The sequence below is a fragment of the Lethenteron reissneri genome, unplaced genomic scaffold, assembly GCF_015708825.2.
Source record: "Lethenteron reissneri isolate LAM-NWPU_2019-01 unplaced genomic scaffold, ASM1570882v1 scaffold_140, whole genome shotgun sequence".
In the NCBI taxonomy this organism is placed as follows: domain Eukaryota; kingdom Metazoa; phylum Chordata; class Hyperoartia; order Petromyzontiformes; family Petromyzontidae; genus Lethenteron; species Lethenteron reissneri.
This window is the reverse complement of record NW_026891113.1, coordinates 108,326-131,274: the sequence shown is the minus strand read 5'-3', so window position 1 is coordinate 131,274 and position 22,949 is coordinate 108,326. Positions and strand designations below refer to the sequence as shown.

Sequence of the window (22,949 nt, the reverse complement as noted above, 5' to 3'; positions counted from 1 at the left end):
TTTGCATTCAATTGTAAATTTTTACATTAACAATCCGCATATGTAGCAACATAGCTTAGCTAATCCGTCCATTGTAATTTAACCTTAATACATATGCATATCTCACTGCATAATTGTACGCTTCCGTTTAAATAAAGATCTACAAATCCATGCATAATTCCGTGCTTCGTGTTAATTTTCCAATATTCACCCGACAATGTCCTTTAAACTGATGCAAGTTTAGAGGATTTAACATCGACATACAGTCTGAAGTATCAAAATGCTGATGTCCACTTCGACTTCGACTAAGAGGTGCAAATGTATACTGTACTGACTTTGTATTATAAAATATATTTAAGTATTTGTGTTGATATGAGCGCGTCAGTAAATCAAGGTGATTTGTTTAATTTAATTCACGACAATTATTACGATTGCTGTCATACACTTTTATTGATAATCGAAATTGTATCGCTTGTAAGCGTGTGTGAGCAATGTCTTTCTCCAACTTTAGCTCAACAAGACCACTTAACAACGAGAGTAACATCAGGAATTGAAACACCTCACAACCAATGCGCATCACACCACATCAACAAGTAATCCGATAGGACTACGAAGCACCACCTTAACGTGACAAAGTTTGGAATCAACAAGACAGCACGCTCACATCATTTGCTGTGCAATAATTACAACACATGCCACCTTCTAGCATAAGCACCAGCCATTACAGCAGGGAACTGTAGCCATGTGTATGTACATGGTTGTGTACTTCTCTGTGGGTATATTCGTGTGCATGTGCACTCGTGTGTGTATTTACACTCGTTCATGGACACGTGTGGGTCTGTACACGTGTGTGTATGTATGTACAATCGTGTGTGCTCGCATATTTGTGTGTGTTGAAACGCAATCCCTGAGCATGCACACTGCTGTATACGTGCACATGTGTTTATGTATATTGCTGTGTGCAATTACACTGTGCATGTATCTACACCCCGATGCATTTACACTCATTTGTGCATCTATACATATGTGTCGTATGTATAGATGCACAAATGGGTGTACGCACTCGTGTATGCATGTGCACCCGTGTGTGTATGTACAAAGCGGTGTGTATGCACATTCGTGCATTTTCCTACAGCACTGTGTATGTCCACTCGTGTGTGGGTGTGTGTACAACGGAGTGTATATGTGGGGAGCGGTGGTGTAGTGGTTAGCGCGCTGCGCTATGAACCCGGTGACACGGGTTCGATTCCCGCTCACGGCCAACACCAGGGACGATTATCCGAACTGGTCCCGAGCCTCCCCTAGGTCGACTCAGCCTCAAATGAGTACCTGGTGCGGTGTGTAAACATTGCCACTGGGGAGACAAAGGCGGTCGGGCGTGGTGCTGGCCACCCACCCCCTCGTGTATCGTTGCGACCTTCATAGGTGTTCGCTAACAGCACTTGCCCCTACAGTCTGTTAATGCTATACGGGTGATCTTTATCTTTGTGTGTACAAAGCGTGGTGGATGCACATTCGTGCATTTTTCACCACCGCTGTGTATGTCCACTCGTGTGTGGGTGTGTGTACAAGGGAGTGTATATGTGTACTCGTGTAAGTTTGTGTAGTGGAACACACAACTTATTTTCATATCGTTTCGTACAAATCATTTAGGGGCAACGTGGTGATGAATGCGGCACCACAACAGGGAACTAAAGGGATGAGACTCCCCGCTCGTGGTGCTAAATTAATGAAAACAGCGCCACTGAGCGGACAGAGCCCCGCCCCTACAGCTCGTGCGTGTGACGTCATGAGTGTGACGTCATGAGTGTGATCAGCGGACAGCCACGATGCTGCCAGGTGAGGGTCAACTTGTGTGCTGGAGATGCTTCACCTGAAACTCGCCTCCACACGTGTTCGCTATGAACATTGTAGCAATAAGGGACGATTAGTCATCTTTAACATGTTAGGTCTTTATTGTTCTGCAAGAAAATTAAAGTTAAAACGCGTAGAAACACATGCACACTCGTGTGTGATTGCACACCGCTGTATAGACAGTCGTGTTTATAAGCACACTTGTGTGTGTATGTCTACTCGTCCGTGCTTTTTTTTAAGGAAGGATATGGTTGAAATAACGTACGATCAGTCATCTTTAAAAACAATTCAGGTCTTTATTAATCTAAAAGAAAATTCACGTTAACACTCGTATCGAAATATTTATTAATACGCATGCTCAAACAGGAAGGAACTGGGCAAATTATTTCCCAATTTCAACAGTTAAAACATATTCCTAAAATCTAACACGTAAACGTCGATTTCCCCATTGACGTCCTTTTCGACTGAAGCCATTCGTCCAGAAGTCCAAGCCATCAAACACAAGAACAACGAACGTGCAATCCACGCACACTCTGAAACCTATTATTGAGCAAAGTTGTGATCACAGTATTTCTCCAACTTTGGCTCAACAAAACCACTTAACCACGAGAGTAAAATTAGAAATTGAACCACCACACAACCACTGCGCTTCACAACACATCAACAAGTAGTCCGATAGGACTACAAAGCACCACCTTAACGTGACGAAGTCTAGAATAAACTTTAACACGCAATTAGCTGTGAGAGGATGACATGGCACCTTCTACCATAAACACCAAACATTTACCAGTCCCGATGATACAACCACCAGACGAAGCAACGCATCTATAGAAGTATAACATTGTTGTCATCCTGAAATAAGTGAACACTTCTGGAACTTAAAAGGAAGGCTTTCATCTCAACACAGTATAGACCATTCACAACATCACTCTAGCTCGGAGTACTGGAAATCACTGAAAACATATATCTAAGAGACACGAATATACACAGGGCAACAGTTAACAGATGTACTCAATACGTTTGAGTCTTCAGCCACTCCACTACATCCAGCCATCTCTCCGGATCCAACTTCATGGGGTCGAAAGAGGAATTGTCGTCAGCGCTGATTACATCCACTACATCTCGCCATCTTTCAGGATCCACCTGCATAGGTTCGAAAGATGCATTTTTTCAGAACTCATTGCAGCACTTTGAATTCTACATTTTGATTTCACTTCCCTATCATTGCGGATCTTCTGGTGCTTGTTTCGGGGTGATGGCCGTGAACATGTCCTCTCCCTCGTAGAGCAATGAAATGGCTTCTAGCCCGAGTGTGTTTTCTTGTGACTGAAGATTTTATTTCCGTGAAAATGCCTTCCCGCACACAGCGCAATTGAATGGCTTCTCGTTCGTGTGTGTTTTCTGGTGTCTCTTTAGATGTGATTTCTCCGCAAATGCCTTCCCACAAACAGAGCAACTGAATGGCTTCTCACCCGAGTGTGTTTTCTGGTGTCTGTTAAGATGTGATTTATGTGAAAATGCCTTCCCACACGCAGAGCATTTGAATGGCTTCTCGCCCGTGTGTGTCTTCTGGTGATCGTTAAGATTCGATTTCCGTGAAAATGCCTTCCCACACACAGAGCAATTGAACGGCTTCTCGCCCGCGTGTATTTTATGGTGTCTGTTAAGATGGGATTTCCGTGAAAATGCCTTCCCACACACAGAGCAACTGAACGGCTTCTCGCCCGCGTGTGTTTTATGGTGTCTGTTAAGATGGGATTTCCGTGAAAATGCCTTCCCACACACAGAGCAATTGAACGGCTTCTCGCCCGTGTGTGCGTGGCGATGTGGATAGTTTATCTGCTCCATGTGACTGATTCTTCAGAGCAGAGTAACAGTCGCGGGTGTTGTTGAGAGTTAAAGGCACCCTCTAAGCTACGTGGATGTCTGTCTCAAATCGCCAAAAAGCAAACTCTCACTATCGTCTAACCGACACACAGTAACGTCTCGTAAGTCGGGCTACACGCGACTACCAGTTGTATCCACTAACGAAGACACTTACTTGTTGATGCACGGCGTGTCGATGTCCCTGTAACCCGTCTGAAGAGATCGCCACGAACTCTCCCAGTCGCCAGGCAATCGAGCTCGCCAGGCTGGGTCTCGCAGGAGAAGGGTAATCTGCAGAGCGAAGAGTTGCGCGTCTATCCTCAGTGAAATCCCTCTCGAAATGGTCTTGAGGTCTGATTTTAAGCCCCTTATAACTCCCCTCTAGCATTCAATTCCTTTGTTCTCGTCTTGGATTATCATCGACTTTGCATTCAATTGTTAATTTCTACATTAACAATCCGCATATGTAGCAACATAGCTTAGCTAATCCGGCCATTGCAATTTAACCTTAATACATATGCATATCTCACTGCATAATTGTGTAATGCGGTTGTAAACGGCCCTTCTGAGGTGCCGTCAGGGGGGGAGGAGTTAGGTCACGTGGGGGGGAGAGGGGTTGAGTATAGAAGGAGGGGAACCGGAAGAGCAGGTGGAGTGACTGGGAGCCAGGAACAGAGGAAGGCCACGTAGGGCGAAGCGGGGTGTGGCGAGATCGCCACGAACACGGGGGAAGCGAGGATCGGCACCGTTGGCCAGCGGTGACCGACCCGAAGCAGCAAGGAGGCTGCAGTCAGCAGCGGGGCTGCACAGAGAGAGTGGGCAGCGGGTCTGCATACAGTGACAGCCAGAGGGTCTGCACATAGGGGTAGCAGCGAGTCTGCAGGGAGGAGATTACAGTAGATGAAGCAGAGAGTCAGAGGGGTGAGGAAGCTATAATAGCAGTGAATAGCCGGGGGCTACAAATACAGGAGTTATAACAGAGTGCCGTGTGGGTAAAGACGTGAACCTGAATAAAGACACGAAGACAGAAAGAAGTGTTCGAGTCCTTTTATTACACTGGAGTCAGAAGTGAAACGGCATGGCGAAACAACTGAGGAAGAAGAATATCCCATCTCCGGCGTCGGCTTCATCATCGGACGACGACGATCTTCCTCCTGAGGTCGGCTTCACTTCGGCGGAGGGAGAGATCCGTGAGGGCCCGGGTGTGGAGGAGGTTGCCGCTGCGCCCGACCCATCTGCGTTGAAGGACGAAGATTTAAGATGGACCCGGATGGCGGAGCAACTGGCAACCCTAAAAACCGTCATCACGGAGTTGTGTGACCTTGTCACGCCAAGGGCGGCGTTGGAAGGTGATGGTGGTGATCGGCAGGAGCCCGGGTCGTCTTCGATGGCGCCGCCATCGACCACGCGGCGTGAAGACGCCATCTTGGGCGTGGCGCACCACGGAAGGCGGGAAGCCGCCATCTTGGGGCCGCCACGAAGATCGTCCGCCATCTTGGCGACACCGCGTTGCGACGCCTTGCTGAACTTGCCGCCGGAAGAGTCGGTGACGGACGGAAGCAGGCCAAGGAGCCGCAGTCGTCACCTTACAACTGTTAAGGAGTTCTCCATCGGGGGCGATTGGAGTGCGTTCGCTTGTCGATTTTTGGCGGCGGTACGAACGGCAAGGTGGACGGACGCCGAGGCGCTGGAGGTGCTTCCGACTCTCCTTGACGATGAGTCTGTTCGTTTTTTTCGCTCTATAAAAGCTGCGAAGAAGAAAACATTGCGTGGAGTGTTCGACGAAATGGCGGACGCGTACGAGCCGCCGGATGACGCCCATCGCCGCTTCGTGCAGCGGCAACGCGCACCGGAGGAGTCGCCTGTAGCGTACAGGGGCGCCGTGCTGGAACTCGCGATGGCCGCTTACCCGGAGACGGAGCCTGACCTGCTGGAACCTCTCATCTTGGGGAAGATGTTGGAGTTATCCCGGGATCTGGGCATTCCTATGCCGGCTTGCGGTCACGAGAAACTCACGTCCCGGACCGCGGCTAAGTGTTTGGACGCCCAGTTCAATCTCCGCCGCTGGAAACAAGTCACGGCGTGGACGGGCGGTCCTGTCGTCGATGGGGGGGCCGTAGGGTGGGACCCTACAAAGGCCGTGTACGTGCCGAATGCGACCGGCCCAAAGGAGCTGTCGGCCGCCTCCACTCCGTGGCCGGCTCGAAGCGAGCCGGGGCCGCGGGCTCCGCCGCCGGCGCGGCCACGTCGGGACGGGGTGCCTGCTGCGCGCCGACCCGACGTCGACTGTTTCCGCTGCGGCCGTCGGGGCCACTATGCCAGGGACTGCTGGGCCCGGGTTCCGGGGCCGCCCCAGCAGGAGGCCTCGATCGCGGACGTCCCAAAGAAAGACCCTCCGGCACAGGCAAGTCGGTGCGCACCAGACACCCGGCAAGGCCTGACACCTCACTCATCGCCGTTGTTGTGCGACGCGGATGTTCTAAAATATGGGAGGCCAGTATCTGCACCTTGTCGCTCGATAACGCAGTGGCGTAAGTTGGCTCGGCGGGTTGTCGCGGCCGCTACAGGTTCGTCCACTGTACCGGGGTCGATCCAAGGGGTGGACGTGCGTATTTTGGTGGATTCCGGGGCGTCCGCGACCATTATTTCGGATGTCATATTCCATCTTTTGAACATCCCACCGGGGGCCGTGAGGCCGGCTTACGCTTCCTGCATCGCTGCGAACGGGGGTAGTATGGGCATCGTGGGACAGGTGGACGCTAATATTTCTATCGGGGGGGTCTCGGCCTCGGGCGTGGTGTTAATTTCGAGGTCCCTGGCGGTTCTTTGCTTGTTGGGCACGGATTTTTTGGCTAAGATGCCCATTTTAATTAGAATCAATGAAAATTGCATTGAACTGCCAGGGGGCCGCAAATTGGCGTTTTTACAGTCCACCTGGGGGCGACCGGCTCCGGTTGCCCAGGTGCAGGCGTTATCGGAAGTTTCAGTTGATATTCCACCTGGCTCGCAGATGCTCATTCCCCTACGATACCGGAAGCCGGTTCCGGGTCGGCAGGGTGCTTGTGGAATTTTGCTGTCACCGTCCGCCGCTGTTACGGGCGGATTGGCACTGGTGGGGGCGCAAACCATTGTCCGTCCGGATCAGCGCCCGTTTTTGCAGGTGTTAAATGCGACTTCTGAAAGCGTGTGTGTGCCGGCTGGTACCGTTGTGGCACACGCCACTACGGCGTTTACGGCTCAGAGTGACATTCCGGACGGGGGGCTGGTGGGTGGTGTTTCACACGACGGAGGGGTGGACGATCGTTGGATCGCCGAATTATGTGGGGAAAATTCGGCCCTTTCCGCTGAGCAGCGTTGTGCGATTCATAAATTATTAGCGAGCTATTCCGATGTGTTTAGCTCGGACGATTTGGACTTGGGACGCACCTCGCTGCTCTCTCATCACATCGAAACGGGGGACGCGGCCCCTATCCGCTTGAACTCGCGTCGGATGAGTCCGGCTGAGCGTGAGCACGTTCGAGGGGCAGTGGAAGACATGTTGAAAGCGGATATTATATCTCCGTCTAATAGCCCGTGGGGTGCGCCTGTCGTGTTGGTTAAAAAGAAAGATGGTAAATTACGATTTTGTGTGGATTTTCGGAAGTTAAATAAAGTGTCGGTGGCAGATGCGTATCCCCTGCCGCGTATGGACGATTCTCTCGACGCCTTGTCAGGGGCTAAGTTTTTTTCAACGCTAGATCTCTCTTCGGGCTTCTGGCAGCTTCCCCTTGACGAGCCCTCGCGGGAAAAGACAGCGTTCCGTACGCCGCAGGGGTTGTTCCAATTTAACTGTCTGCCGATGGGGTTGAATGCAGCCCCTGCCACCTTTCAGAGATTGATGGAGTTGGTATTGACGGGGTTGCAGTGGGAAACATGTCTCATTTATTTGGATGATATTATTGTCTTCAGCCGCACATTTGATGAGCATTTATTGCGGTTGGAGGCCGTTTTTGCCAGAATGCGTTCTGCTAAATTGAAATTCAAGCCTAAGAAATGTCATCTACTGCAACGTTCCGTTCGATACTTGGGACATATTGTTAGTGCGGACGGGGTGGCCACGGATCCAGAGAAAACTGCGTGTGTCCGGGATTGGGCAACCCCCGCCACGGTGGGTGATGTGCGTCGGTTTTTGGGGTTCGCCTCATATTACCGGAGGTTTGTTCCGAATTTCGCTACTATCGCCAGGCCTTTGCATCTCCTTACTGGGAAGGGGCACAAATTTGTGTGGGGACCGCCGGAGGAGGCGGCGTTTCGGAGCCTGCGCGACCTACTGGCTACTGCGCCGACGTTGGATTATCCGGATTTTGAACATCCCTTCATTCTGGATACTGATGCGAGTGACACCGGGATTGGGGCGGTGTTGTCCCAGTCAAAAGGTGGTGTTGAGCGTGTGGTGGCGTACGGGAGTCGGGTTTTGTCTCCCGCGGAAACTCGTTACTGCGTCACTCGCAGGGAACTTTTGGCTATTGTGTATTTTCTCCGCCAATTTCGACCGTATCTGTACGGTCGGTCGTTTATTGTCCGAACGGACCATGCGGCCTTGCAGTACGCTCTTAAGATGGACCAGCCATCCGGACAATTGGCGAGATGGCTGGACACGTTGCAAGAATTCTCCTTCCAAATTCACCATCGGAAGGGTGTGCGTCACGCTAACGCGGACGCACTGTCCAGGTTGCCGCAACAATCCCCTTGTGCGTGTGCGTCGGGGACGCATAGGTGTGGACCGGCTCAGCCCCCCCCTCAGCCTGTTGCGCGGGCAGTGGATGTTCTCGAACCTCCGCTTACACCGGGACCGGTTGAAGGGGGACCGGCTGACGGGATTTTGCGTCTTCCAAGGTCTGTGTGGATTCGGGAGCAAATGTTGGACGATTCTTTGGTGTCGTTACGGAAACGAACGGAGAAGGCGGGTAAGGAAGTCGGTGCGGGTGGTAATTCGGAAACTGCTCTCCGAGATGGGTTACTGATGTGGAGGGAAGGGATACAGGAACACTGGCGTCTCGTTGTGCCTGCGTCATTGCGCTATGAGTTGATTAGATCTTTGCACTGTGACACACTTTTACACCTGGGGGTGCAGAAAACCCTATTGACGCTGCAACGAGACTATTATTGGCACGGCATGACGACGGATGTCGTCGGTCACGTTCGCGCGTGTCCCGATTGTGCCCGCCGTAAGCCGCCTAAACATCCATATGTTCCGCCGATACAATCGATTAAAGTATCTCGGGTTAATGAGTTGGTGGCGTTAGATATTTTGGGACCCTTTCCGCCATCAGCTAAAGGGAATAAGTATTTACTGGTGGGGGTGGAGTACCTCTCTCGCTGGCCGATGGCCTGGCCCTTGCCTGACCAGTCAGCGGCGTCTATCACGGACGCCTTTCTATTTGGGTATGTAATGGACAAAGGGGCTCCGGAGAGGCTCCTTACGGATCAGGGACGTAACTTTTCGTCTAAATTGTTGGGGGAGGTGTGTGCGGCTCTTGGAACTAAAAAGATACGGACGTCCCCCTACCACCCGCAAACGGATGGTATGGTGGAACGGTTGAATCGGACTCTGTCCGCCATGCTGTGCCATACAGTCGGGGAAAACCAATCTGATTGGGATTTGCATATCCCTGGGGTGCTTTCGGCGTATCGCATGACGCCGCACGCGGCTACTGGATACTCGCCGTTTTTCCTTATGTACGGCCGTGAGAACGTGCCGCCGATTCATGACCAGTTGGGAACCGGTGCGAGGGGGCCTGTTAAGCCTCTTCCTGAGTATATTAAGGACAACGTTCGGCGTGTCGCTGAGGCGAGGGAAAATGCCCGCATGGCTACTGCCAAGGCCCAGGCCAGGAATGAGCGGTGTGCCCGACGTTCAAAGGGGGAGTGTCCCTGGAAAAAGGGGGACCTGGCCTGGCTTCATTGCCCACAGGTGCGGCCAGGTACATCTCCTAAATTACATCGACCTTGGCAGGGTCCGGTCCGCCTCATTGAGGTTCCCAACCCACAGTCGGCGCGTGTTCAGGTTGGTGCACGGCGTTGGTTCGTGCACACGTCCCGGTTGAAGCCATACATTGCCCCACGGCCGGATGCGTCATCTCCCCAAGTTGCCTTGCCGGGGTCTGTTGCTGCCGACTCGCCCTTGCCTGTGTCTGCTGACCTTGCGAGAGCACCTGTCGTACCCTTCACAGACAAGCCGGCCGTGACAGCGCAGGGAGGAGGACCTTCCGCTTGTGGGACGCCGACCGGAGCCGCAGAACCCACGGGACCTGCAGCTCTTCCTATCCCTCCGCGGACGCGAGTACGGGATGTTTCTGGACGCGAGCGGGACAGTGGCGGGCCTCCAATGGCGACGGAAGAACTTGCGCCCGTCGCCCCTAAAACCCTTCCACGTTCCCGCTCGGCGGGTGGGCCGCCGACCGTCCGGGACGGCCCGGCTACCCGTACTCGCTCGAAATCCCTCACGTTTCGTTAGATTGTGTTGTGTTGTGTTATTGTTATAATGTTCTTCAATGCTTCGTGTCTTTTTGCGTGTTGGCCCTTTACACCCGCATTGCTTTTCAGGTTGCAATTCAGCCGAGGTCGGCTGGATTTTCTTTAGGGGGGAGGGTGATGTAATGCGGTTGTAAACGGCCCTTCTGAGGTGCCGTCAGGGGGGGAGGAGTTAGGTCACGTGGGGGGGAGAGGGGTTGAGTATAGAAGGAGGGGAACCGGAAGAGCAGGTGGAGTGACTGGGAGCCAGGAACAGAGGAAGGCCACGTAGGGCGAAGCGGGGTGTGGCGAGATCGCCACGAACACGGGGGAAGCGAGGATCGGCACCGTTGGCCAGCGGTGACCGACCAGAAGCAGCAAGGAGGCTGCAGTCAGCAGCGGGGCTGCACAGAGAGAGTGGGCAGCGGGTCTGCATACAGTGACAGCCAGAGGGTCTGCACATAGGGGTAGCAGCGAGTCTGCAGGGAGGAGATTACAGTAGATGAAGCAGAGAGTCAGAGGGGTGAGGAAGCTATAATAGCAGTGAATAGCCGGGGGCTACAAATACAGGAGTTATAACAGAGTGCCGTGTGGGTAAAGACGTGAACCTGAATAAAGACACGAAGACAGAAAGAAGTGTTCGAGTCCTTTTATTACAATTGTATGCTTCCGTTTAAATAAAGATATACATATCCATGCATAATTTCGTGCTTCGTGATAATTTGCCAATATTCACCCGACAATGTCCTTTAAACTGAAGCAAGTTTAGAGGATTTAACATCGACATACAGTCTGAAGTATCAAAATGCTGATGTCCAGTTCGATTTCGACTAAGAGGTACAAATATATACTGTACTGACTTTGTTTTATAAAAAATATATTTAAGTATTTGTGTTGATATGAGCGCGTCAGTAAATCAAGGTGATTTGTTTAATTTAATTCACGACAATTATTACGATTGCTGTCATACACTTTTATTGATAATCGAAATTGTATCGCTTGTAAGCGTGTGTGAGCAATGTCTTTCTCCAACTTTAGCTCAACAAGACCACTTAACAACGAGAGTAAAATCAGGAATTGAAACACCTCACAACCAATGCGCATCACACTACATCAACAAGTAATCCGATAGGACTACGAAGCACCACCTTAACGTGACAAAGTTTGGAATCAACAAGACAGCACGCTCACATCATTTGCTGTGCAATAATTACAACACATGCCACCTTCTAGCATAAGCACCAGCCATTACAGCAGGGAACTGTAGCCATGTGTATGGACATGGGTGTGTACTTCTCTGTGGGTATATTCGTGTGTATGTGCACTCGTGTGTGTATTTACACTCGTTCATGGACACGTGTGGGTCTGTACACGTGTGTGTATGTATGTACAATCGTGTGTGCTCGCATATTTGTGTGTGTTGAAACGCAATCCCTGAGCATGCACACTGCTGTATACGTGCACATGTGTTTATGTATATTGCTGTGTGCAATTACACTGTGCATGTGTAGGGGTTATTACGGGAGAAACGGCGGACAACAAACACAGGGCTGTCGGCACTCACATACACGGGGGGTCACACCGACGTCCGCATCAGTTATTGCCACGCCCCCAGCCCTCGGAGGCGATCCCTATAAAAGGTGGAACCCAAAGAGCTCGAGGCAGTTCGACACGAAGCTGACCAGTGAAGATCCAAGACTCGGAGATTAGGCCCTGGGACTCCCCGGTCTCGCCGTCCTTATAAGGGCCGAGCCGGGTAAGCCAGTGGCGCGGCCCAAGAGCTTCCAGACCGCTGCCCTTATAAGGGCAAGGCTGGTTAGCTGGTGCCGAGATCTGTGCTTGCCAGGGCCAGATCAGTCAGCCTCCCGTAGCCCAGTAGAGGAGGACTGGGGGACAGGACAGAGGGCTTAGTACTAGGGTGGGTTTCCCATAGTACGGGTGAAGGGGCCGATACCCCTTCAACTATTGTATCTGTCCCGGAGTTAATAAACAGTGTGTCTCAACTTCCTCATCGTCTCCTCATCAACTTACTACATCTGGTGTTGGAAGTGGGCCAAGCATGGATACGAGACGGAAGACTCGTGCCCAAGACCCAGGAGAGGATGACGACGAGGGAGGGGCAGTGCAAGACATCGCCGCCGACGTACCTGCACAACTGCTGCCGGCTCCGACATCGGCGGGGCCGTCGGAGAGGGCCGGGACGTCGACTGACGAGTTGGCGTTGGCTCACTCGCGGCTGGCGGAGCTCTTGTATGCAGCGGCCGCTATGCTGGAACAAATAACTCGCCTGGGGCCGGGAGGAGCGACGCGGCGGGAAGATGGACAACGCCCGCCAGAAACTCCCGCCTTTACAACAGCGGGGCGACTCGAAAATCCCGCCACGAAGACAGTAGGGGCGGAGGGAGGAGTCCCAGCTCGTCACGCGGGAGACGGTGCCCAGCCAGCAGCCGCCACGTCATCGGCAGAGGCGGGTCGCGGTGGCAGCCTATCAGGGGTTGAAACGTCACCACCAGCTGACGCCAGCACCGACCATACAGTACGGGGACGCGCTACGGATGCTGCAAGAGACGCTCCAAGAGGATCGGAGACGGAGCCGACATTCCAGCAACGCCTGCCGGCCCTGCAGGTATTTGTTGCAAGCGACGGCGATTGGGGGGGGTTCCAGCGCCGGTTCTTGGCCCACCAAGAGATGGCAGGCTGGTCGGACAACGAGGCGCTGTGTGCTCTCCCGGCGTTATTGGACGGCGACGCCCTGGGCACCCTCACTGCTGCACCCAAGTCGGCACGCTCCACCATTCAGTCGGCGCTGCAGCTGCTGGCCACCGTTTATGGGCCGCCCTCCGATTGTCGCCAGCTCTTCTATGAACGGCAGAAGGGTGATAAGGAATCGCCACTCGCTTATCGCACGGCCCTGCTGTCATTGGCGAAAGACGCTTTCCCGCGTATGGATGAAGAGGGGATCGATGCGATGGTGGCCGAGAAAATTTTGCTGCTGGCTGACGATCTGGACTTCACCATCTTAGCGCAGGACGATGCGGATATGTCATCACTGCGGGCTGCAAGGCACATTCACGCCAATCTCATCTCCCAGCGGAGGAAGGCGAACAAAGCTGCTGCACGACACACCGTGGCGGCAACCTCTTCTGGAATGGAGGGAGCCTTCGCTGCGGATCGTTCTGCAGGATGGCGATCTGCCGAGCGACCGGCTCGGGACGTTCCAAGCCACCGAGACCAGCCCAAGTCCTCTGGAACGCTCGTCGTCTGCTATAATTGTGGCCTCCGGGGCCACGTGGCGTCCGGATGCCGGGCTCCTCGACAGCGCGGTGCGAGACCTGGAGCTGCGGACGGCCCTCCTCACAAGCCTTCGCAACATCCTCGGGCAAGTCATGGCACCCCACATGTTCGGCCTGCACACACACCCACTTTCCTATCACATGGTCCGATACACAATTCTCGGGGGTTGGGTGCTGGTGCGTCGGGTCGCGGCATGTCGGGGAGGGCGCTCCAACCGGGCCAATGGTCCGAGTTGGCTCACCGAGTTGTGGCTGCATCAGCGGGGTCGTCCGTTGTCGCGGGGCATATTGACGGGGTGGAGGTACGGCTATTGGTCGATACGGGAGCTTCGGCAACTATCATTTCAGATTTGATTTATAATATCCTGCCCGTTCAGAGTCGCCCGTTGCTCCCTGTCGATATACCGTTTTACGCTGCGAATGGGGGCTCGTTGGGTATTATCGGTCAAATTCGAGCGCAAATTTCGATAGGGGACATTAAACTATCTGGCCCGGTGTTCGTCTCCTCCTCGCTGGCTATTCCGTGCCTGTTGGGGACAGACTTTTTGGCCAAATTGCCCATCAAAATTCTGATTGACCAGCAATGCATCGAGCTTCCATCGGGCCGACGTATGACGTTCCTACCTGCCACCCCTGCCGTGCGTGTTGCCTGTGCTACGGTACAGGCGCTTGTTGCTCGGACGGTGCGTGTACCCCCGGGGGCACAGATGTTGGTACCCCTGCGCTTGCGTCGACCGTTCGATAAAGGAGTCTCTGACCGGGGCGTTATTTTGGGACCATCTAGAGCCGGGGTGAGTGGGCCAGATCTGGTGACGGCCCAGACTATTGTTAAAGGGGATGGGGACCCGTTTATCGCGGTCCTCAATGTCGGGACACGGACGGCAGTGGTTTCGCAAGGTACCGTGTTCGCACATGCGGTTCCGGTACCTGCGGAAACGCCGATCATTGGCCAGGTGGCCACCGATTCTCAAACGCGATTAGCCTCAGACGCTGACGAGGTTTGGCTGGATGCGTTGTGTGCTGAGTCACCTGACCTGTCTGACGCACAACGTGCTAGATTACGCGCCTTATTGCGAGAATTTTCCGACGTCTTCAGTAAACACAAATACGATATCGGATGTACCAAATTGCTACGCCACCATATTGACACCGGTGACAACGCTCCTATCCGCCAAAATCCTTTTCGGTTAAGTCCCGCCGAAAAGGATCATGTCAAATCGGCTGTAGATGACATGTTGAAATCGGACATCATTTCTCCCTCGACCAGCCCTTGGGGTGCACCCATAGTGTTGGTCAAAAAGCACGACGGGTCCCTAAGGTTCTGCGTTGATTTCCGGCGATTAAATAAGATCTCGGTGGCCGATGCTTATCCGCTTCCTCGAATGGACGAATCGCTGGATGCCCTCGCGGGATCGCGATTCTTTTCCACTTTGGATTTGCTCTCAGGATTTTGGCAACTTCCCTTGGACGACGAATCCAGGCCCAAAACAGCTTTCCGAACGCCGCACGGCCTCTTCCAATTCAATCGCTTACCCATGGGATTACACTCTGCTCCCGCGACGTTCCAGCGCCTGATGGAATTGGTCCTCGCTGGCTTGCAATGGGAGGTGTGTTTGATTTACCTGGATGACGTTATCGTATTCAGTAAGACGTTCGAGGAACACCTTGATAGGCTTCGGGCCGTCTTTCTCAAAATGCGCGCTGCTAATTTGAAATTCAAGCCACAAAAGTGCCATTTGCTGCGCGAATCTGTTAAATATTTGGGTCACATCGTCGGCCGGTCAGGTATCTCAACCGATCCCGCCAAAACGCGTTGTGTCAGCTCCTGGCCTATTCCCACCTCGGTGGGGGAGGTTAGAAGCTTCATCGGCTTTGCTTCATATTACCGCCGGTTTGTTGCGGACTTTGCTTCCATCGCTAAGCCACTACATGCCTTGACGTCAAAAGGGGTCAAATTTCATTGGGGGCCGGTGGAGAACGCCGCTTTTGTCTCTCTTCGGGATGCCCTGGTGGGGGCCCCGCCGTTAAGCTACCCCGATTTTTCCATGCCGTTCGTGCTCGACACGGACGCAAGCAATACCGGGATTGGAGGCGTGCTGTCACAAATTGTGGGTGGCGTGGAGCGCGTTGTGGCTTATGGTAGTAGAGTACTGTCCCCGGCCGAGCAGCGGTACTGCGTCACCCGCCGCGAACTGTTGGCTATCGTGTTCTTTATCCAACAGTACCGGCCATATCTGTACGGCCGGCATTTCACCGTCCGTACAGATCATGCAGCGTTGCAGTATGCCCTACGAATTAACCAGCCATCGGGGCAGTTGTCCCGATGGCTCGAGATCATGCAGGATTTCGATTTTGAGACAACTTACCGGAAGGGGATTCGCCACACCAACGCCGATGCCCTATCACGCCTGCCGATCGCCCCGGATTGCACTTGTTTCTTGGGTTCGGGCCGTTGCAAATCGGCAAGTGACGGCCGGGATCGGGTTCTTGCGGCCGCAGTTGATACTCCTTCGGACGCTGGTCCTATTTCGGAGGGTGGGAGTGATTCCCTACTTGGCTTGTCAAGTACTGAGTGGGGTCGCCTCCAAATGGAGGATGCGACCCTCCTGGCGCTACGACGTCGCGCGGAAGGATCAGGTCAAGGGAAGTCGGGCGTTGACTCATGGGGGTGGTGCCAGGGCTTACTCATGCATTGGGACGGGACGATCCGCCGTCACAGGCTGGTGGTGCCTTCCACGTTGAGGGGTAGGGCTGTATGGGCTGCTCATGAACGGCTCCTGCACCTGGGTACCCTCAAAACACTTGCCATGCTCCAGCTTAATTACTTTTGGCCGGGCATGGCAAGAGACGTGGACGATCTGCTGCGGTCCTGTACCCAGTGTGCACAACGGAAGCCGCCGGCGAAGGGAGCCAGTCCACCGCTCCAGTCCATTTCGGTCACCCGGGTTAACGAGCTGGTCGCCCTTGATATTTTGGGACCGTTTCCTTCCACGCCGAGGGGTAATAAGTACCTGCTGGTTGGCGTGGAATATTTCACGCGATGGCCTATGGCTTGGCCCCTCGCCAACCAGTCCGCAGCGGCCGTTGCGGAGGCTTTTGTTCAGGGCTACGTCCTCGACAAAGGCGCTCCGGAACGGTTGTTGACCGATCAGGGAAAGAATTTCACTAGTACCCTTTTACACGAGGTATGTGGCCTTCTGGGTACAAAGAAAGTTCGTACCTCGCCTTACCATCCACAAACGGATGGGATGGTGGAACGCTTGCATAGGACTCTTACGTCCATGCTATCCCACCAGGTATCTGAGTCCCAAAACGATTGGGATCTACGGATCGGGGGAGTCCTGGCGGCATACAGGATGGCTCCTCACGCGGCGACCGGGTTCTCGCCATTTTTTTTGATGTATGGTCGCGAGGTTGACCCGCCTGTCGCGACTCAGCTGACGATTGCCGCGCCTCATGCTAAGTCGAAAATCGCCGACCATGTTAAATTTAACATCCTTCGCTTGGCGGAGGCACGGCAGGCGGCCATGCAAAACTCTGACTCTCGCCAGAAACAAAACGAGAGATTGCGGTCGCGCCGGACTCACACGCACGAATGGCACCCGGGCGACCGAGCATGGTTGCACTGCCCTCAGGTGCCATTGGCCACCTCGGCTAAGTTGTTGCGACCATGGAGGGGCCCCGTTGAAATTGTGCAGGTTGTGCGGCCTCAATGTGTGCGCATTAAGTGGGGGAAGCGTCGGTGGTTTGTGCACCCTTCACGGTTAAAGCCATTTTTTGCTCCGCACGCTTCCTCCCACGTAAATGGCCGAACATGTGGGGAGTCCTCTGACTCCGGGGGGGCGGGATCGATGCCAGCCTCTGATCCACTAATGACTGTCCCGTCTTCAGGAGCCCCAGGACTGAAGCCCTCTGGGCTGCCAGCCTCCCCCGTGGGGGGCGGCGCTGGCACGTCCGGGAAACCGGACGACCAGGCACCTGCTGATGCGACACCTGCCACTGACTCTACCAAGCCGGCCCCTTGTGACGGGCCCGCTGCACGGACTCGCGCCAAAACGCGCCGGTTGTTATGATTAGCTTTCCGCGCGTGTTCCGTTGCTGCGGAACCCGCTCATTGTATATATGTTTTTTTAATGGTTGTATGTGTGTGTAATAACGATGACCACGCTATCTGCTTGTTGCTTGCTGTCCATGTAAGTGTGTGCGTGTGTTGGGAATGGACGGAGAGTCTGCTGTGGTTGCTGAGTTTCAAAGGGAGTGTGTGCGCTGCTGCGTGGAGTTGTTATCTTGATGGTAAAGTTAATTATTAACGTGGGAGCGTCGGGTATCCTGTGCTGTACCATCTCGTGGGTCACCGTGCGCGATGGGCTTAATTGAAAAAAAAAATGTTTTTTTTGGGCTGTATTATGCTGCGAGGTGCTGTGTGCGATGCGGTCGTTGCATGAGAGGGAATAACTGTGTTGTGGTTGAAAAGTTACGACGGGATTGATGGTGTGTTGGTCGCCTGCAGATTTGCTTGCTATTGTGCTTCAATGTACGCGTGTGATCGCGATATGCTGATTGCATGTGCTGTTATACCGTTCTGTATATGTGTTGCGGTTCCGGGTGGGGGGTTTTTTTTTTTTTTTTAGGGAACCATCGGTTGATGTTACGCTTGTTCTTGTTATTGTTACTGTTACGAGGCACACGTGTATTGACGGTGTTAATCTTTATTCTTGGGGGTTGAGGGATTGTTGCAGCCGGGACGGCTGCGAGCTGTACAGGGGGGGGTGATGTAGGGGTTATTACGGGAGAAACGGCGGACAACAAACACAGGGCTGTCGGCACTCACATACACGGGGGGTCACACCGACGTCCGCATCAGTTATTGCCCACGCCCCCAGCCCTCGGAGGCGATCCCTATAAAAGGTGGAACCCAAAGAGCTCGAGGCAGTTCGACACGAAGCTGACCAGTGAAGATCCAAGACTCGGAGATTAGGCCCTGGGACTCCCCGGTCTCGCCGTCCTTATAAGGGCCGAGCCGGGTAAGCCAGTGGCGCGGCCCAAGAGCTTCCAGACCGCTGCCCTTATCAGGGCAAGGCTGGTTAGCTGGTGCCGAGATCTGTGCTTGCCAGGGCCAGATCAGTCAGCCTCCCGTAGCCCAGTAGAGGAGGACTGGGGGACAGGACAGAGGGCTTAGTACTAGGGTGGGTTTCCCATAGTACGGGTGAAGGGGCCGATACCCCTTCAACTATTGTATCTGTCCCGGAGTTAATAAACAGTGTGTCTCAACTTCCTCATCGTCTCCTCATCAACTTACTACACATGTATCTACACCCCGATGCATTTACACTCATTTGTGCATCTATACATATGTGTCGTATGTATAAATGCACAAATGGGTGTACGCACTCGTGTATGCATGTGCACCCGTGTGTGTATGTACAAAGCGGTGTGTATGCACATTCGTGCATTTTCCTACAGCACTGTGTATGTCCACTCGTGTGTGGGTGTGTGTACAACGGAGTGTATATGTGGGGAGCGGTGGTGTAGCGGTTAGCGCGCTGCGCTATGAACCCGGCTACACGGGTTCGATTCCCGCTCACGGCCAACACCAGTGACGATTATCTGAACCGGTCCCGGGCCTCCCCTAGGTCGACTCAGCCTCAAATGAGTACCTGGTGCGGTGTGTAAACATTGCCACGAGGGAGACAAAGGCGGTCGGGCGTGGTGCTGGCCACCCACCCCCTCGTGTACCGTTGCGGCCTTCATAGGTGCTCGCTAACAGCACTTGCCCCTACAGTCTGTTAAGGCTATACGGGGGATCTTTATCTTTGTGTGTACAAAGCGGGGTGGATGCACATTCGTGCATTTTTCTCCACCGCGGTGTATGTAAACTCGTGTGTGGGTGTGTGTACAAGGGAGTGTATATGTGTACTCGTGTAAGTTTGTATAGTGGAACACACAACTTATTTTCATATCGTTTCGTACAAATCATTGAGGGGCAACGTGGTGATGAATGCGGCACCACAACAGGGAACTACAGGGATGAGACTCCCCGCTCGTGGTGCTAAATTAATGAAAACAGCGCCACTGAGCGGACAGAGCCCCGCCCCTACAGCTCGTGCGTGTGACGTCATGAGTGTGACGTCATGAGTGTGATCAGCGGACAGCCACGATGCTGCCAGGTGAGGGTCAACTTGTGTGCTGGAGATGCTTCACCTGAAACTCGCCTCCACGCGTGTTCGCTATGAACATTGTAGCAATAAGGGACGATTAGTCATCTTTAACATGTCAGGTCTTTATTGTTCTGCAAGAAAATTCACGTTAATACTCGTATCGAAATCTTTATTCATACGCATGCTCAAACAGGAAGGAACTAGGCAAATTATTTCCCAATAGGAATTCAACAGTTAAAACATATTCTTAAAATCTAACACGTAAACGTCGATTTCCCCATCGACGTCCTTTTGACTGAAGCCATTCGTCCAGAAGTCCAAGCCATCAAACACAAGAACAACGAACGTGCAATCCACGCACACTCTGAAACCTATTACTTTAAGTTATTTTGTTTATTACACAATGATAAAATATTTTTTAAGAACATCTTCTTGGTTCTTTCGGTAAAGTCACGTAGAATGGAAATAATAAAATAATAAAAATAAAACATCATAAAATATTATTATTTTATTATTTCCATTCTACGTCACTTTACCTGAAAGAACCAAGAAGATGAATCCCTGCAGTCACGAAAGCTTTAAATCGAAAATTAAGAACATGTTTAAAATATTGAGCAAAGTTGTGATCACAGTATTTCTCCAACTTTAGCTCAACAAAACCACTTAACCACGAGAGTAAAATTAGAAATTGAACCACCACACAACCACTGCGCTTCACAACACATCAACAAGTAATCCGATTGCACTACAAAGCACCACCTTAACGTGACGAAGTCTAGAATAAACTTTAACACGCAATTAGCGGTGAGAAGATGACATGGCACCTTCTACCATAAACACCGCACATTTACCACTCCCGATGATACAACCACCAGACGAAGCAACGCATCGATAGAAGTATAACATTGTTGTCATCCTGAAATAAGTGAACACTTCTGGAACTTAAAAGGAAGGCTTTCATCTGAACACATTATAGAGCATTCACAACATCACTCTAGCTCGGAGTACTGGAAATCACTGAAAAAATATATCTTAGATACGCGAATATACACAATGCAACAGTTAACAGATGTACTCAATACGTTTGAGTTTTCAGAAACTCCACTACATCCAGCCATCTCTCCGGATCCAACTTCATGGGGTCGAAAGTTGAATTGTCGTCAGGACTCGTTACATCCACTACATTCAGCCATCTCTCAGGATCCAACTGCATAGGTTCGAAAGATGCATTTTTTTTCAGGACTAATTTCAGCACTTTGATGCTTGTTTCGGGGTGATGACTGTGAACATGTCCTCTCCCTCGTAGAGCAATTAAATGTCTTTTCACCCGAGTGTGTTTTCTGGTGCCTGTGAAGAGCTGACTTCCATGCAAATGCCTTCCCACAAAGAGAGCACCTGAATGGCTTCTCGCCCGACTGTGTTTTTTGGTGATCTATAAGAATTGATTTCCGTGAAAATGCCTTCCCGCACACAGCGCAATTGAATGGTTTTTCGCCCGAGTGTGTCTTCTGGTGACTGTTAAGATTTGATTTATCCGCAAATGCCTTCCCACACACAGAGCAACTGAACGGCTTCTGGCCCGTGTGTGCGTGGCGCTGTGAATAGTTTATCTGCTCCATGTAACTGATTCTTCAGAGCAGAGTAACAGTCGCGGGTGTTGTTGAGAGTTAAAGGCACCCTCTAAGCTGCGTGGATGTCTGTCTCAAATCGCCAAGAAGCAAACTCTCACTAACGTCTAACCGACACACAGTAACGTCTCGTAAGTCGGGCTACACGCGACTACCAGTTTTATCCACTAACGAAGACACTTACTTGTTGATGCACGGCGTGTCGATGTCCCTGCAACTCGTCTTAAGAGATCGCCACGAATTCTCCCAGTCGCCAGGCAATCGTGCTCGCCAGGCTGGGTCTCGCAGGAGAAGGGTAATCTGCAGAGCGAGGAGTTGCGCGTCTATCCTCAGCGAAATCCCTCTCGAAATGGTCTTGAGGACTGATTTTAAGCCCCTTATAACTCCCCTCTAGCATTCAAATCCTTTGTTCTCGTCTTGGATTATCATAGACTTTGCATTCAATTGTTAATTTTTACATTAACAATCCGCATATGTAGCAACATAGCTTAGCTAATCCGTCCATTGTAATTTAACCTTAATACATATGCATATCTCACTGCATAATTGTACGCTACCGTTTAAATAAAGATCTACATATCCATGCATAATTCCGTGCTTCGTGTTAATTTTCCAATATTCACCCGACAATGTCCTTTAAACTGATGCAAGTTTAGAGGATTTAACATCGACATACAGTCTGAAGTATCAAAATGCTGATGTCCACTTCGACTTCGACTAAGAGGTGCAAATGTATACTGTACTGACTTTGTATTATAAAATATATTTAAGTATTTGTGTTGATATGAGCGCGTCAGTAAATCAAGGTGATTTGTTTAATTTAATTCACGACAATTATTACGATTGCTGTCATACACTTTTATTGATAATCGAAATGGTATCGCTTGTAAGCGTGAGTGAGCAATGTCTTTCTCCAACTTTAGCTCAACAAGACCACTTAACAACGAGAGTAACATCAGGAATTGAAACACCTCACAACCAATGCGCATCACACCACATCAACAAGTAATCCGATAGGACTACGAAGCACCACCTTAACGTGACAAAGTTTGGAATAAACAAGACAACACACTCACATCATTTGCTGTGCAATAATTACAACACATGCCACCTTCTAGCATAAGCACCAGCCATTACAGCAGGGAACTGTAGCCATGTGTATGTACATGGTTGTGTACTTCTCTGTGGGTATATTCGTGTGCATGTGCACTCGTGTGTGTATTTACACTCGTTCATGGACACGTGTGGGTCTGTACATGTGTGTATGTATGTACAATCGTGTGTGCTCGCATATTTGTGTGTGTTGAAACGCAATCCCTGAGCATGCACACTGCTGTATACGTGCACATGTGTTTATGTATATTGCTGTGTGCAATTACACTGTGCATGTATCTACACCCCGATGCATTTACACTCATTTGTGCATCTATACATATGTGTCGTATGTATAAATGCACAAATGGGTGTACGCACTCGTGTATGCATGTGCACCCGTGTGTGTATGTACAAAGCGGTGTGTATGCACATTCGTGCATTTTCCTACAGCACTGTGTATGTCCACTCGTGTGTGGGTGTGTGTACAACGGAGTGTATATGTGGGGAGCGGTGGTGTAGCGGTTAGCGCGCTGCGCTATGAACCCGGCTACACGGGTTCGATTCCCGCTCACGGCCAACACCAG

General features: G+C 51.8%; 2 pseudogenes; one reads left to right on the top strand and one right to left on the bottom strand.

Moving 5' to 3' along the window:
* Positions 1 to 22,949, top strand: part of LOC133362195 (uncharacterized) — a 426,135-nt pseudogene that overhangs the window by 340,095 nt on the left and 63,091 nt on the right.
* The window catches only part of LOC133362192 (zinc finger protein 721-like), a 70,469-nt pseudogene that overhangs the window by 44,200 nt on the left and 3,320 nt on the right, over positions 1 to 22,949 (bottom strand).